Consider the following 13,235-nt stretch of genomic DNA (forward strand, 5'->3'; position numbering starts at 1 on the left):
GTTTAAGAAATTATTATGGATAAAGCCGTTTTAACGAGCTCACTTGTGGAAGACGTGGTAGGGCAAGGGGTTACGCTGTATTTTGCTTGCGGTGTATACGTATGTATGTATGTATGTATGTATGTATGTATGTATGTATGTATGTATGTATGTATGTATGAACCTATATTTTACGCGAAACTTGGTTTATATTTCCGCTTGGGTTACCACTTCGGTTATGCATTATGAGCTACTGTATATCGTTATCTCGAGATGTACATTTCTGAAGTGATGCACGGAGAAAATCGATTCGATAATAATATCCCACATGATTTCTTTTACTCGAATCGATGTTGCGTGAGTTGCAAGAATTGTCTTGTGCGTATTTCAAGTAATCAGTTTTTATGTAATTTTTCTTTTTAAATAGTAAGGTTTTAGTTTAACAATAAGCGTAATCAATTTGTTGTTGTAATATTTTAAAAATGTATTAACTTACTATAATTAATGCCCACAAAGCTAACCGTAATTTTCAGCTTTCGTGAAGATTTACGATGAAATATTGAAAATTGAGCGTTTTGTATGCTATAAACACAGTATCCCAGAATATAAGGTTTATTAAAAATACTTGTACTTGTTTTATTTAAATAATTCAGAGTATAAATATAGTTACACAAATATTTGTGAAAGACGTTGGGTGTGTTACTGAATTTAAAAAATATATAGAAGTTAAAATTTTAGTTCGCTTGTACCGATGTACGGGGTAAATGTGATGGGCGAAGAATCATTTAAGTAAAATATACTTTTTGTCCTTTAGTGCAAGGGTGTCTAAATCATTGCCCGCGTGCACTCTAGTGACACTTCCCTCGCGAAAAGTTACCCTCTCCATACCTACATTTACCTATTTGTATCGAAAACTACATAGAACTGCTCACATACACAGTCTTAGGCAGCTACTAAAGCAGAGGTAGTAGGGAAGCGTTGTTTCCGAGTTATTAGCGCGAGGGGAATAAGTTACTTAGCACCTCTGCCTTAGTGTATTATGATATTATATTGCATACCCCGTATGCATTGTAATAAGAATGAAATACATATTTATTTTGACGCGTAAAATGATGTCATTTTTAATGTAATCTTAAGTGTAATTTTCACTGCATTAATTCTCTTATAGAGACATTTCTAGTCCTTTGAATTGAAAACAAATATTCATAATATTCATAGTAATACATTTGAACTGTTATATGAACTATTGTAAGATCTCTGTAATAAAATATCTTTTAAATAAAACTACTTCAAATTGTTAATTTACCATGTATAAAGAATTATTCTAACCCATATAATCTTTATCTTCAGAATATCTTTTCTTAAAAGTAATAATCCACTAATAATCTTTTAAAATTTCGTAATTACTTTTAAGTCTGTGAAGGAAAGAACAGAAGTAAATTATCATTGAATGAAATTTTCGGAAAAAATTTAAGTGCTTGCTTCTTATTAGGTGTTTAATCTAACCGCGGGCGAATTTTTGATTTTTCGGTATGAAATCGTGGGCTAGTTTTATTTGTCATGCAGATGCGCCCTAAGAATTAGATAAAAACTAACTAACTAACGGGTTAATAAATAACGGGACAGATGATAAGTAACAATAGCCTAATAGAAGCCTCAAAAGAGGTTAACACGTAGTTAAGCGGGAATATTTTACAAAATATTTAAAACGCGAATTCCACGTTCCCCACGGTTGGAGAGTTAATTATATTGAGGATATATATTGATCATGATAAGGTAAATTAATGCATTGTCGCATATAAATTTCGCATAGCCTTGTAACGTTCGTTCGGATTAGTATATATTTGCACTTTATATTGCAGTCTACGAAAAGTACTTATTTTAGTTAACATATAATAAGTACTTCTATGTAAAAATTAAATTTTTATATAAAAAATAAGTTTTTTTATTTATCATAAACATAATTTTATAAAAAAGTAATTTTTCATCTTATTTAGAAGTCCTTTTATAGGTAAAATATTGGTAAATCTTGTTTCAACAATTCTATAGCTAAATACGAATTTTTGTTTGTTAATAATTTAAATTCAAATTCTAAATCTTAAAAATGTTTCACATTTCAGTTGATAAATTACTTATAGAATTGTCACGGAAACCATAGAAGAATTCTTATGTTTCAAGTGATGTCACATTTAATTTTATAATGATTAGACTGGTGGAAAATGACTAGTTTTAAATATTGTTCTATAATTAGTGTATTTGGCTAGAAATTGCGTTAAGTTGTCGATCTGCTTAGCCTTCTCCGATTTTTAATGATTTTCAAATATATTGTTGGTTTTGAACAATTTTTTCCTTCGTATGTTGTCAACGGAAGGCTTTAGTTTCCGAGATAATCGCGAAGAACTTTTGCCACTATTACACTGAATTTTGTACATAACCGTTGTATACAGCCCGTTTCGCTCCGTTGACAACACCCGAAGGAAAAAGGTGTTCAAAATCATGTCCCCAACAACATATTTGAAAATCGTTAAAATCGGAGAGGGCTAAGCAGATCGACAACTTCACCAGAAAGTATTAAACATTTATAAAAATAATATAATTATAAATCCTTTTATTCGTGGATATAAAAACAAAGCCGCGTACAATTGAAAAAATGCACTTTTGTAATCTTTATAGACTTATAGAGTAGTGTAGTATTAATTTTCAATTTTTTTAATGCCAAGCATTGTAAGGCCGAGGGAACACATTCTTTGATTAATTTTAATTTATTCAAGTTATAAACGCCATGAAATCCTTCCTCAAGTAACTGAAACTATACAAATGAAGTTAAAAATTAATAGATATTTTCGTTGTTTAAAACGATTTATTTCCGTGCTCGAAATAAATGGTATAATGGCAAATTTTGTTGGTTCTGTATGATTCAGCTTCTTCTGAGAATACATATAAATGGATATGAACGTTATTAACGATACGGATAACGGACAACGTACAGCTTTTTCTTCCCGTGTCCTTATTTAGCGGTATACAAATTATAATTTCACGGTAAAAGATATCGTCAAAATCAATTTACATATGAAAAAAAGTTATGGTCTAATTTAGGAGTCGATCTGAATTAGACTACCTTCCCCTGTTACAGATAGAATGTTTCCGTTTGACATCATCTTCAACACCATAATTTACACGACATGTTACAATCTCACTGCTACACGGTACTTCCATTGTGTAAAATGAAAATAAAGTACTTACAAGAAAGAATTAGGATGTGGATACACGTTCCCTCTGATACGAAGGTCCGCAATGCAGTCTTCTTGAGGGATCTTCATGTTCCCTTCCCGCCGGGAAAAAGTAGTTTTAAAGGTTTCTAATATTCTCACGTTGCACCCTAATTATGCGCCGATGTTCACCTAGTTACGTCGTTAGAATCATAATGTCAAAGTGTTTCGAAATGGGATTTCAGTCTCGTGTATAGGTAATAATTCTTTGACTCATTTTTCCTTGTAGGGTTGCATCGAATTTACCTTCTGCAACGTTAACTGAGATCTTGTTTGACATTATATATTCACCAATTTTTCTATCTCTATTGTCAATAATACGGTAGTATAATAATTATATGAAATACCACTCATGAATCATCGCATACTCAGTTGTTCTACAAGAACTTATATGCTGAGTAGATAAAATTCGAAACCAGTACTTCGATTTCGACCCCTTTGAGATTGATAAAGGAATAATAGTTAAAGATGTTCAGTTTGAAGAGCATACACTGTTCTTAAGATTTGTTGTTATTTACTTATTAGACAATTTTATTTTTATTTAATATTGTAACTTTAAACATGTAATGTTTATCTTAGAGAATTAAATGCGATCAAAAGTTAGTAACATTAATGAGGTATACAAATTAAAAACACGTTGGAAATTAACAAAAAACTTTTGTAGAAGATTACAGGAAATTTGAAATTTTGATTAATTCGAAAATATGTAAACCATTACGATTAAACTGTCATTGTTATTTTGAATGGTTATTATTAACCAAAGTGACATTTAAAGTTGTTTTATACGCATAAAAAAATTGGTTGAATTATTTTACACAGAGTTAAAAAAGATATTGTTGATGTTTGCTGATGTATGAATTGGATTATACATGCTTTATCGCTTTGAAAACAAAAGTGAACATTCAAAGAGGGGGGCGGGGTGAATTATTTATGTTTAATGCTGACGTCGTTAAGTTTGGTTTCGATGAATTAAGAGAATTTTGGTAATCAGAATATTCTGATTTTCGTTTAAATTTTCCGATCTGTCGGGAATCCCGATAAAGACAGGGGAAAGCTTCCTAACTTCGGAAATTTATTTATAATTTATTATTTGAAATTTACGTCATCTGTTACGATGGAGAAATGAATGAAAAAGGTGAAAACGATATAATTATCGTAAAAATAGACGAAACTTTTGTAATGACTTTGCGTGCTTTGCGTATCTGTATTAACCTACTAAGACATACATCCCTTTTTTTATCATATAATAATTTTTCAGCTGTACAGAATAAAATATTAATATTTCTTTCGTGTTTTCTTTCACATTTTATAACTTGAATCTTTGTAACGCTTACTGGGAACAGTACTCGAGCGATGATCACGCTTAACAAAACAAATGACTATCTTGTTATAAACAAGAGTGTTCACACGGGATGAGATGTTCGCTCGCGGTTGCACTTACTTATTTGAATGCGCGCAACCTTCGAGCATCATCGAGTTGAGTGTGTGCGAGAGCGTTGTATAGTGAGCACGGCACTTGATCGTGGTCTTAATGAGGTTGTTAATTAAATTACATTTATATCTCTCAATTTATTCCGTGATTTTTTTACGATGAGCTGATAATTGAGGAGATAAACTAAACTTTGCCGTGATAAGCCTGAACTCTGTGACGTGAAAAAATTGAACTCTATGAATTGCGAAAAATCTGTAAAGATAATATTGTTGCAAACGTCTTCGTAACAATAATATTGAAAATAATTTAGTATAATTATATTTCCTCAGAAACAATTTAAACTTTAAGAAAACTTTCTTTTAGGACAGAATAGTACGTATTAGGACATTTTTGAACACCATAGAAATACTCCAAAAATCAATTATCGATCGTGACAAATCACTAAGGACCAAAAACAAGTACCGCATATCAAGATGTTGATCTAGGTAGAGTGATGAACAATCCTCATATTGATTTCCGTCAAATTGTACGCAATTGCAATATACATTGGTTTACGAAAGTGTTGAAAATATGACATACAATGGAAATGAACGTAAAATCTGCAGAGTGATAGACACTTTCAAATTACGTGATGCATAGGTAAATATGTATTTACTGTATTTGTGGGTTATGTATATAAATTTCATTGAAACCGAACAATATATTTACAATTTAGCTAGAATGATTTTATTAGGTTAATGATTTTTTCATATTTTATATACTTCCGTGGATCAATGTATGTATGTATACTTCTCTCAACCCACTGTTTTGCGTATTTTGTACCGTCAGTATTTTCATTCTTTCGTTATATGAAGAATCTCATAGGGATAGTTTCCACTATTTTGTCGTTTCTCGCGAATGGGTGGTGGCAAGTAGTGGTAAGTGAAGTATGAGCAGTCGTGAATGACAAGTAGAAATTGATATATCACTTTTTAATTCTGGAACGACCACAAAAAAACAATGTAAAAGACCGAAGAAGACCGAAAAATGATTGAAAAAAGAAGTAATACATTTTATACAGTTTTCAGATAGTGTCGATTTTTTTTGATACTCTGATCACACAGAAATGCACCCAATCAAATACGAAAATTAAGGTAATTAAACAAATTTTCTAAACGCTTTACCTTATGTTAAAAACAGATTTGCACTTAAATTTACAAAATTAACAATGTCCTGTTGAATATAAATACTACGATATATTTAAGAAAAAGTATACTTTATCAGAAAGTATGAAAACTTAGTAAAGTTTTCTACTGCAGTATCAAGATCTCGCATAGGACTATTAATTAATCAATGATTTTCTACGTAAATCCTATTCCTTGTACAATCTAGAATGGCTTCTCTGTATTTGGTGTTTCATTTGAACTTATGAATGAGAGAAATCCCCTCTTTTGGTGTTCTGCATAATGGTAATGTCCATATGTTTACTACATATACGGTATCATTTTTAGCTAAGAATTTATTATTCATAAGTAATTCATGGAGAATTGCATTTGGAATTGATATCAAGTTTTCAATATCTTCAGAGCTAAATGCAAATCGATTTTGATAATTATTTCTGTTTCTAGGAATAGACGGATTAGGTACATTAACATTAAATTTGTAAGATGTTGATATGTATGATTTTCAAGGCACTTTTTGGTGGAATAGAGCTTAATTTTTGTTTTTCCACATTGGATGTTTGGCACAAATTCTTAACACTAGATTTACCGAATCCGTTCAATTTGACGGATACTGAATTTTTTAAAATATTATTTAGTAGCAGTTCAAGTCGCTTTCGGTTCGTGCAATTATGCGAATATACATTGCAATCTACATAAATGAACACGTAGTTTTCTAGAACTAATAGAATAAAGTGTAGAATAAACGTTCGTAAATCTAGTGTTAATAACAATCAATATATTATTGATATATAATATTATAATATTATATATCAATATATTCTGAAAGTTGTTCTATGGAGAATTGATTTGCAAAGAATTTATAATATCGCCTATTTATATAAAACAATTAATTTCACCCTCGAATATAATTAATTGAAGATTATAGAAAAACAATTCAATGTACTCAAAACAAATGTTTCAATTCAAAACAATTATTTCGTAAGTAATTATCTGTAGTTACACACCTTCGTTTGCAAGAATAAAGCGGTCCGTAGCAATCCCAAGCATAACTATGTATAGTGTATCTATATTTTATCAATCAGAATAAATATCTTGCACAAATTGACAATAATCATTTTACAACCATAATTATTAAAATCAGATATTATTTTTATATTCAGATATGTATTTTAAACTTTCAGAATTCATTTTGCAATGTACTTACTACATGACGAATATTATGGCAAATTATAAAATTTCTTTATATGTAAAGTTTGAAAACTTAAGTTTAAATTTGTTTTTAGCATATGACTAGATCTTCGGCAACAGATCTTTTAATTATCAGGATAACATAAACGATAAGTACAACGAAAACTATGCTTTGACGCTTTGATAAATTTCGGTATCTTTGACGTCCTATATCTCAAAAACTAGTTGACAACTCAAGTTAAAAATTTGCGGTGATTACTGTCAGGCGTTACAAAAAATGAATATGTAAAACTTTCGACAGTAAAACTTTTTGTTGCGTGTTGATGATGATTGCGTGTTCTTCGAATAACGTATTTACATTATAATAATAAAGAAATTTCCAGTGGTCATTTGAGGTTTAAAAGCTAATATTGACGAAGAAATTTATCCATCTAATAAAAATCCTCATTAATTATAATAAATGTAAATTCAGTGTGTGTATAGCGTAAATTTATGCTGCAGTATGATCGCAAACAGATTTACTGGTCTCTATTCTATCAGTGGTGTGGTGGCCTTTAGCACATGTAGGTAAAATGTAATCGATATTCTTTACTAGTAATAAGCGATATTAAAAATTTATTTGTTTATAATTTATATTCTAGAAATTACAGTAGTACCCCCTATAACGCGATTAAAAATTCGTCGAAAAATAGCTATGAAAGTGAGATTTTTTTATAAGATATTAATACAAACAGAAGACCAACTTAATACAAGCTGAACCGGTATCCAAGAGGGGAATTTTACGCGAAATTCGTAAACATGACATCTTGTAATACAAACTATTTTAATCGCGTTATACAGGGTTCTACTGTAAGTTATAGCGGTGAATAATAAAAAGGATAGGAACTACATTGGGATTTCTGAGCAGGATCTTGGTTAGCATTGGATTGTCAACGATCACTGTGATTTAAGATAAAATTGATAGGAGCGCTGAATTTCAAAGAGCAGATACAGAGTGGCATTTATCAACGTACGGTTACCCAGCGTGTAAAGCAAGTGTGTTATTCGGATCAGAAAATTTCCTAAACGATGGATCGGAGCTGATGGCACGGCAAATTGGTCAGTTCGTTTTCCGAATTTTACTGTGGTCGACTCTTTTTCATGGCGAAGATTAGGACATAATATTTTTAAAACCAACGTTTACTCTTAGTCTACCGAGCTTATCTTTGTTTCACTTTAGAACAAAATCAAGTTAAAATGAATAACCAGGCGTAATTTGTATTTAAAAATAGAAACAGAAATATTAGGCGAGAGAAGATAAATAACTACCATTAGGATGTTTAAACTAATTAATTGAAATGTTTTATTAGGTTTTTAAATGTATTAACCTGTTGGCAGTTTGAGGGTTAATGTTCGCATAATTATGAACGATTTTGGATTTAACCTTTGCCTAACTGTTTCTGGGTTCATTAAAACACGCGTTGGTCCAAAGTCGCGATCGTGCGACGCATGTAAACATTGCTGTACGGTTACTTTCAATTATTAGTCCGCCGCGAAGGTCTAAAGCGGTTTATGTAAATGTGTCTAAATTTGAATATTTTACTATACTTTACTTCCATATATCTGTTTCTTCGTCTTACTTTTCATCCGCTGACTTTCACATAAGTTACTTGAACCTTGAATTAACTGAAAACTTGTGTGAGAAGTTATTAGTGGATATATGGTACACACCGCAGGATTTAATTATAAAAATAGTTTGCGTGATTTTTATGAAGTCCTTTATGTAACACAGAGTGTACTATGTCCGTGCATGATCACACATTTTTATTAACCTTAGTTGTATTTTAAGAAAAAAAGTTTCCTTTTGCCTTCTTGCTCGAGAGTGTAGAAGTATTACTTCTTACGGTAGCCTTAACACACTACGCATGTGTACGAATTTGTTATATTTGTTATATTCTTGTAGATACAAGAACTAATATATAAAGACGGCATTAAAAGTTCACAGTACTTATGTAGTTACGTTTCAGTATCAAGGGAATAATACCTGTAATACAAATTGTAATGTCAAGAAATAATATATTTTTATTATTTTTATTATATACTTATACATGCGTATTTATTATATATTATTATTGTTTACATTCATTATTATAATATATATTATTTATTAATGTGCTTTAAAAACTAGAGTCCAAAATAGTAAAATTGCGTAAATATTTGCCGTGAATTTCTAATTTACTCTTGTTTTGAACAAAAACAAAATCAGAAAATGAAAAATCGTACAATGGAAGTTCTGCTGCATTTAATTTGAATAGAGATTAATTTTACCTGTTGTATTTGATGCGGAAACCTTACAGCTCGGCCTTTTTATCCTCCTTTTCACCTAATTATAACTCGATGGTTAATGTATAATATTTGTTTATCAAATGGTCAAAGAAAGTTTTCGTAAAAATTGTTTTATTTGTTCTGCAATATTTTGGGATAACATAATGGACAAGCGATTGAAATGAATAAATTATTTAAATTCGGTACATGTTCCATAAATTATAATCAAATTGTTTTATTTCAAATTTCAATATATTTTAGTGCTATCATTGTTTCTTCAATATTTTTATTAAGCAGAAATGGAAAAGTAGGTCATTTGTTCAGAATAATTGCTTGAGATCACGAAGTATGAACGAGTATTATAATGCGTATAAATCGGGAACTCGTGAAAAGTGCATCGTAAACATTGTGTCAAATCCATGATTCATTGTCTTGATTCCTTTGTTTATGTAAATGAATCGTGTCGCGTATTTAGGTATGTTGAAATTTTCTGGAATCATTGCAGGAAAAACTCTATGATTACATAAAGATGTTGAAAGGAACTCCGAATTGGTAAATACCACGTATTATATTGGTATTTTCCTCGACATGTATGGAAACTAAAAACGATTCATGGAAAAATCCAGGCATTAGATCAGTGGTTCTTAACCTTTTCAGAATCACAGAAAATTTACAGATTTTACAAGATTTTTTGTGGAACACGGTCGTAAGATAAAATAATAAAGTAAAGGCACCAGCAATTAACCTGATATATCAGTAGTTGACTATGTTTCAGGAAAACGTGAAAAACGAGATTTTTAAAAGTAGGAAATTCCTAAGTTTTTAATTTTTTATGACTGAATCCTTCGTTACTTGAATTGTGATAGTTTTATGTTTAATAAATGTCATGTTTTTGTTATTCGAACCTCAAAGAACATAAATGACAGTAGAGTCAACTACTGAATATTGTCACTCCTAGAAGTTGACAGGTATGGTCAACTACTGACATAAATTATTCAAATTTATTAACTAATTAATATCCATTAATATTCATTTTACATGTAATTTCATCAGAAGTAAAGAACAGAACTCTCGATTTTGAAGTATAATGCATTTTAGTAGATGACCATATGGTCGACTATTGACTAAAACTATGCTCAGTTATTGCTTCAATTTAATGGAGTATACATTTGTTAAACAAATACTTAGGTAATACTATTAAAATCAACAAAATATTGAAGTGCATGTATTGTACTTACGCATTTCCGATTATGTAAAAAGCGAAGATAACGAAGAATCTACGGAAGAAAATGAATTGTTGAACAACTATAACTGTTTACCTATTAAGAGGACTGAAAATGAATATGTAATATTTTTATACAAAGGTAAATATTTTCCTGAGGAAATACGAAAGATATAGTTTCTCGTATTAATGTGCCTACTAGATCAAGCAAAACTCGAAACATTTACTCTGTTCCTGAATCAGATTTTACATGGAACGAATTTCTTTTCATTTGTATTTGTTCTTTTAATTGTAATTTGTCACAATCGTCGCAAACTAAAATAACTACCTTTAGTGTTTTTGGTTTTACTATAAGAGGTCAATTGCTAATTAACATATGCTCAATTACTACATAGTTCTCGCGTTTTCAAGGATGGTCAACTTCTAACGCAAATATTGAATATTCAAAAATGTTTATAAAAGTTGGATAATACAATTATTTCAAGAAAGTTCGCTTTGTTACATAATGTACAAAGTTCAAATAACATTTTCACGCATAGTGTCTTTGTATTTAATAAAGGAGCAAGCGTGTACTATTATTTACGCAGAAAATTTATCTGAACTGGTCAACTACTGGTCCTTTTATCCTATATTTTTTAGATTGAATAACAATTTTCTTAGCGGGAGATTTGGGCCTGGTGACTTTTACAATGTAAATGTTTTCAGTATCTGACCTTATGTGTGAAATAACTACTCTCATTTCCTCTTCTACAATATATTTGTCAGCCTTCCATGATTCCTTCTCTTGAATTCGTTAATGTTGAAAGCCCAAGCTCGCATAAGTACAATGTTGAAAATTGTAATAAAAATTTAATCACTTTTTTAAAAGTGGTTTTAAACTCGGTTTGAACAGAAATCCAATATTCTTCAACTGTTATTTCGGAAATTTCATTTTGAGAGTACGATCCGTTGGCAACGTAATCAATTCTTCGTCTTTCTGTAACGAAAACTCATAACTTGATCTGTTGACTGCAGAAAATGCATTTCGTATCCGCGAAACACCGGTTAAGAACCACTGTATTAGAACCTGGAGTACTAAAAACAATAGGTATTCCGACGAATAATTACGATCGTATAATTTTATTGAGAAATCAATGATTTGGTTATTCTTTATACAAGAATAAGTGTTTCCTCCGATTAAAGAAAGAATTGAATTAATGATATTTAAAAATAAAGTTATAAAGCGTATATTAACAATACGAAAATATTGTTAATAATTTGTTTATGTATATTATTGTTTTAATAACAGTATATTAAATTGTCATAATTTTGTAAAGAAAATATAATTTACTTGGTTTCATTTCAAAGCGAAAAGCTTTTACTGTTACATTGTTGTGTTTATTTTGTTCCAAACGGCTTTATAAATGTTGAAAAATTTGTTGTGTCACTAAATCCGCCGTGGTCTTGAGGAACACCAACTCTCCTCTTTGAGATTGCTTCTTTCAGTAGTATACTTTGTTTATTTTTCATATCTTTCTTTATTTCTCACTAATACAGTCCACTCGAAAATCTTGAAAATTGAGATCTGAAAATAATTATACTGTTTCAAGGGCTCGCAAACATCTTCATATTTTTTGTCAAATGTTATAATTTTCTGAGTAACATCTCGAAATAATGATTTTTAGTATTCGTTTACTACAATTTTTAATTTTTATTGCAAAATTACATGAAGATTCGGATAAAGGGTTATTTATGTATTAACTTAGGGACTACACTGAGTGTTTTAGAATTTTTCAGATTTTTACAGAAACCATCTGATTGGAGCAATGAGAAATCAAGTCTGACCAGAAAAGATCCATATTGCCGGCCACTGTTGATGAAACATGATATCGTTGTCGAGTTAATCGTCGGTTAATCGTTAACCGTTATTAATTATTCATTTCCATTTTAATCATCAACCATCAATCATCAATCATTATTCACTAATCACAACTGACGGTTAGAATGAAAATTTAATCGTAAACTGTACTCAAAGATTCTAGTCGAAAGGTGTAATCGTCGGTGGTCGATTAATCCTACGATTCGTCTAGTATTTTGACCAAGTTGTGTACAAGATTCGATTTGTAAACAGCAGAGCGATTGCACCTCTCCACGCGGCCAGCTATCCCCTCAACTGGCGCACAGAAAGCGCGATTGTATATATAAAGGGAACATGCAGTTAACAGGCAGAGCCGAAGAACTCCGGTATCTTGGTGGCAACTGTCCGCGTGGTTTGGCAAGAGAGCATTGCCGCTATCAGTGTTAGTTCGGCTGTCCTCGCGCGAGCGTCTGAGGCTGTTCCGCGCAGCGCCGTTCGCAACCACGGTCTCGTTCGCAACGAAAAACGAGACGCACCGAATTTCCGTGTTTACGCGCGTATCGTTCTCTCGGTAATGCCTCCGTTCGTTCCTGCACTGTCTAAGAAGCCGATTGGTGAAACCAGCGTGCATCGTTCGCGAGAAAGTAATCGCCAAACGTGATTCTTTTAAACGAAAATTCTCTGACACCACGGGAAATACATTCGACGACTGTTCCTCCCTGTAGACCGGCACGGTTCTTCACGATATTCGCTCGTCAGTGGTCATCGATATATTATGTAAACGAGACGATACGTCGAGTGCCGCGGCGCTACGTAAAGATAAATAACCGAATTAAATTAG

At 31.2% G+C, this 13,235-nt stretch overlaps 1 long non-coding RNA gene across 1 annotated transcript; it reads right to left on the minus strand.

The window, feature by feature from the left end:
- Positions 1-9,641: 9,641 nt before the first annotated feature.
- On the minus strand, positions 9,642-12,782 carry LOC116428901 (uncharacterized). The gene is made up of 3 exons (XR_012998975.1): positions 12,382-12,782; positions 11,888-12,121; positions 9,642-9,825 (listed from the first exon to the last, which is right to left on the minus strand). It is a non-coding gene; the product is annotated as an uncharacterized LOC116428901 (long non-coding RNA).
- Between the last annotated feature and the right edge of the window lie 453 nt (positions 12,783-13,235).

The sequence above is a fragment of the Nomia melanderi genome, chromosome 7 (assembly GCF_051020985.1).
Source record: "Nomia melanderi isolate GNS246 chromosome 7, iyNomMela1, whole genome shotgun sequence".
In the NCBI taxonomy this organism is placed as follows: Eukaryota; Metazoa; Arthropoda; class Insecta; order Hymenoptera; family Halictidae; genus Nomia; species Nomia melanderi.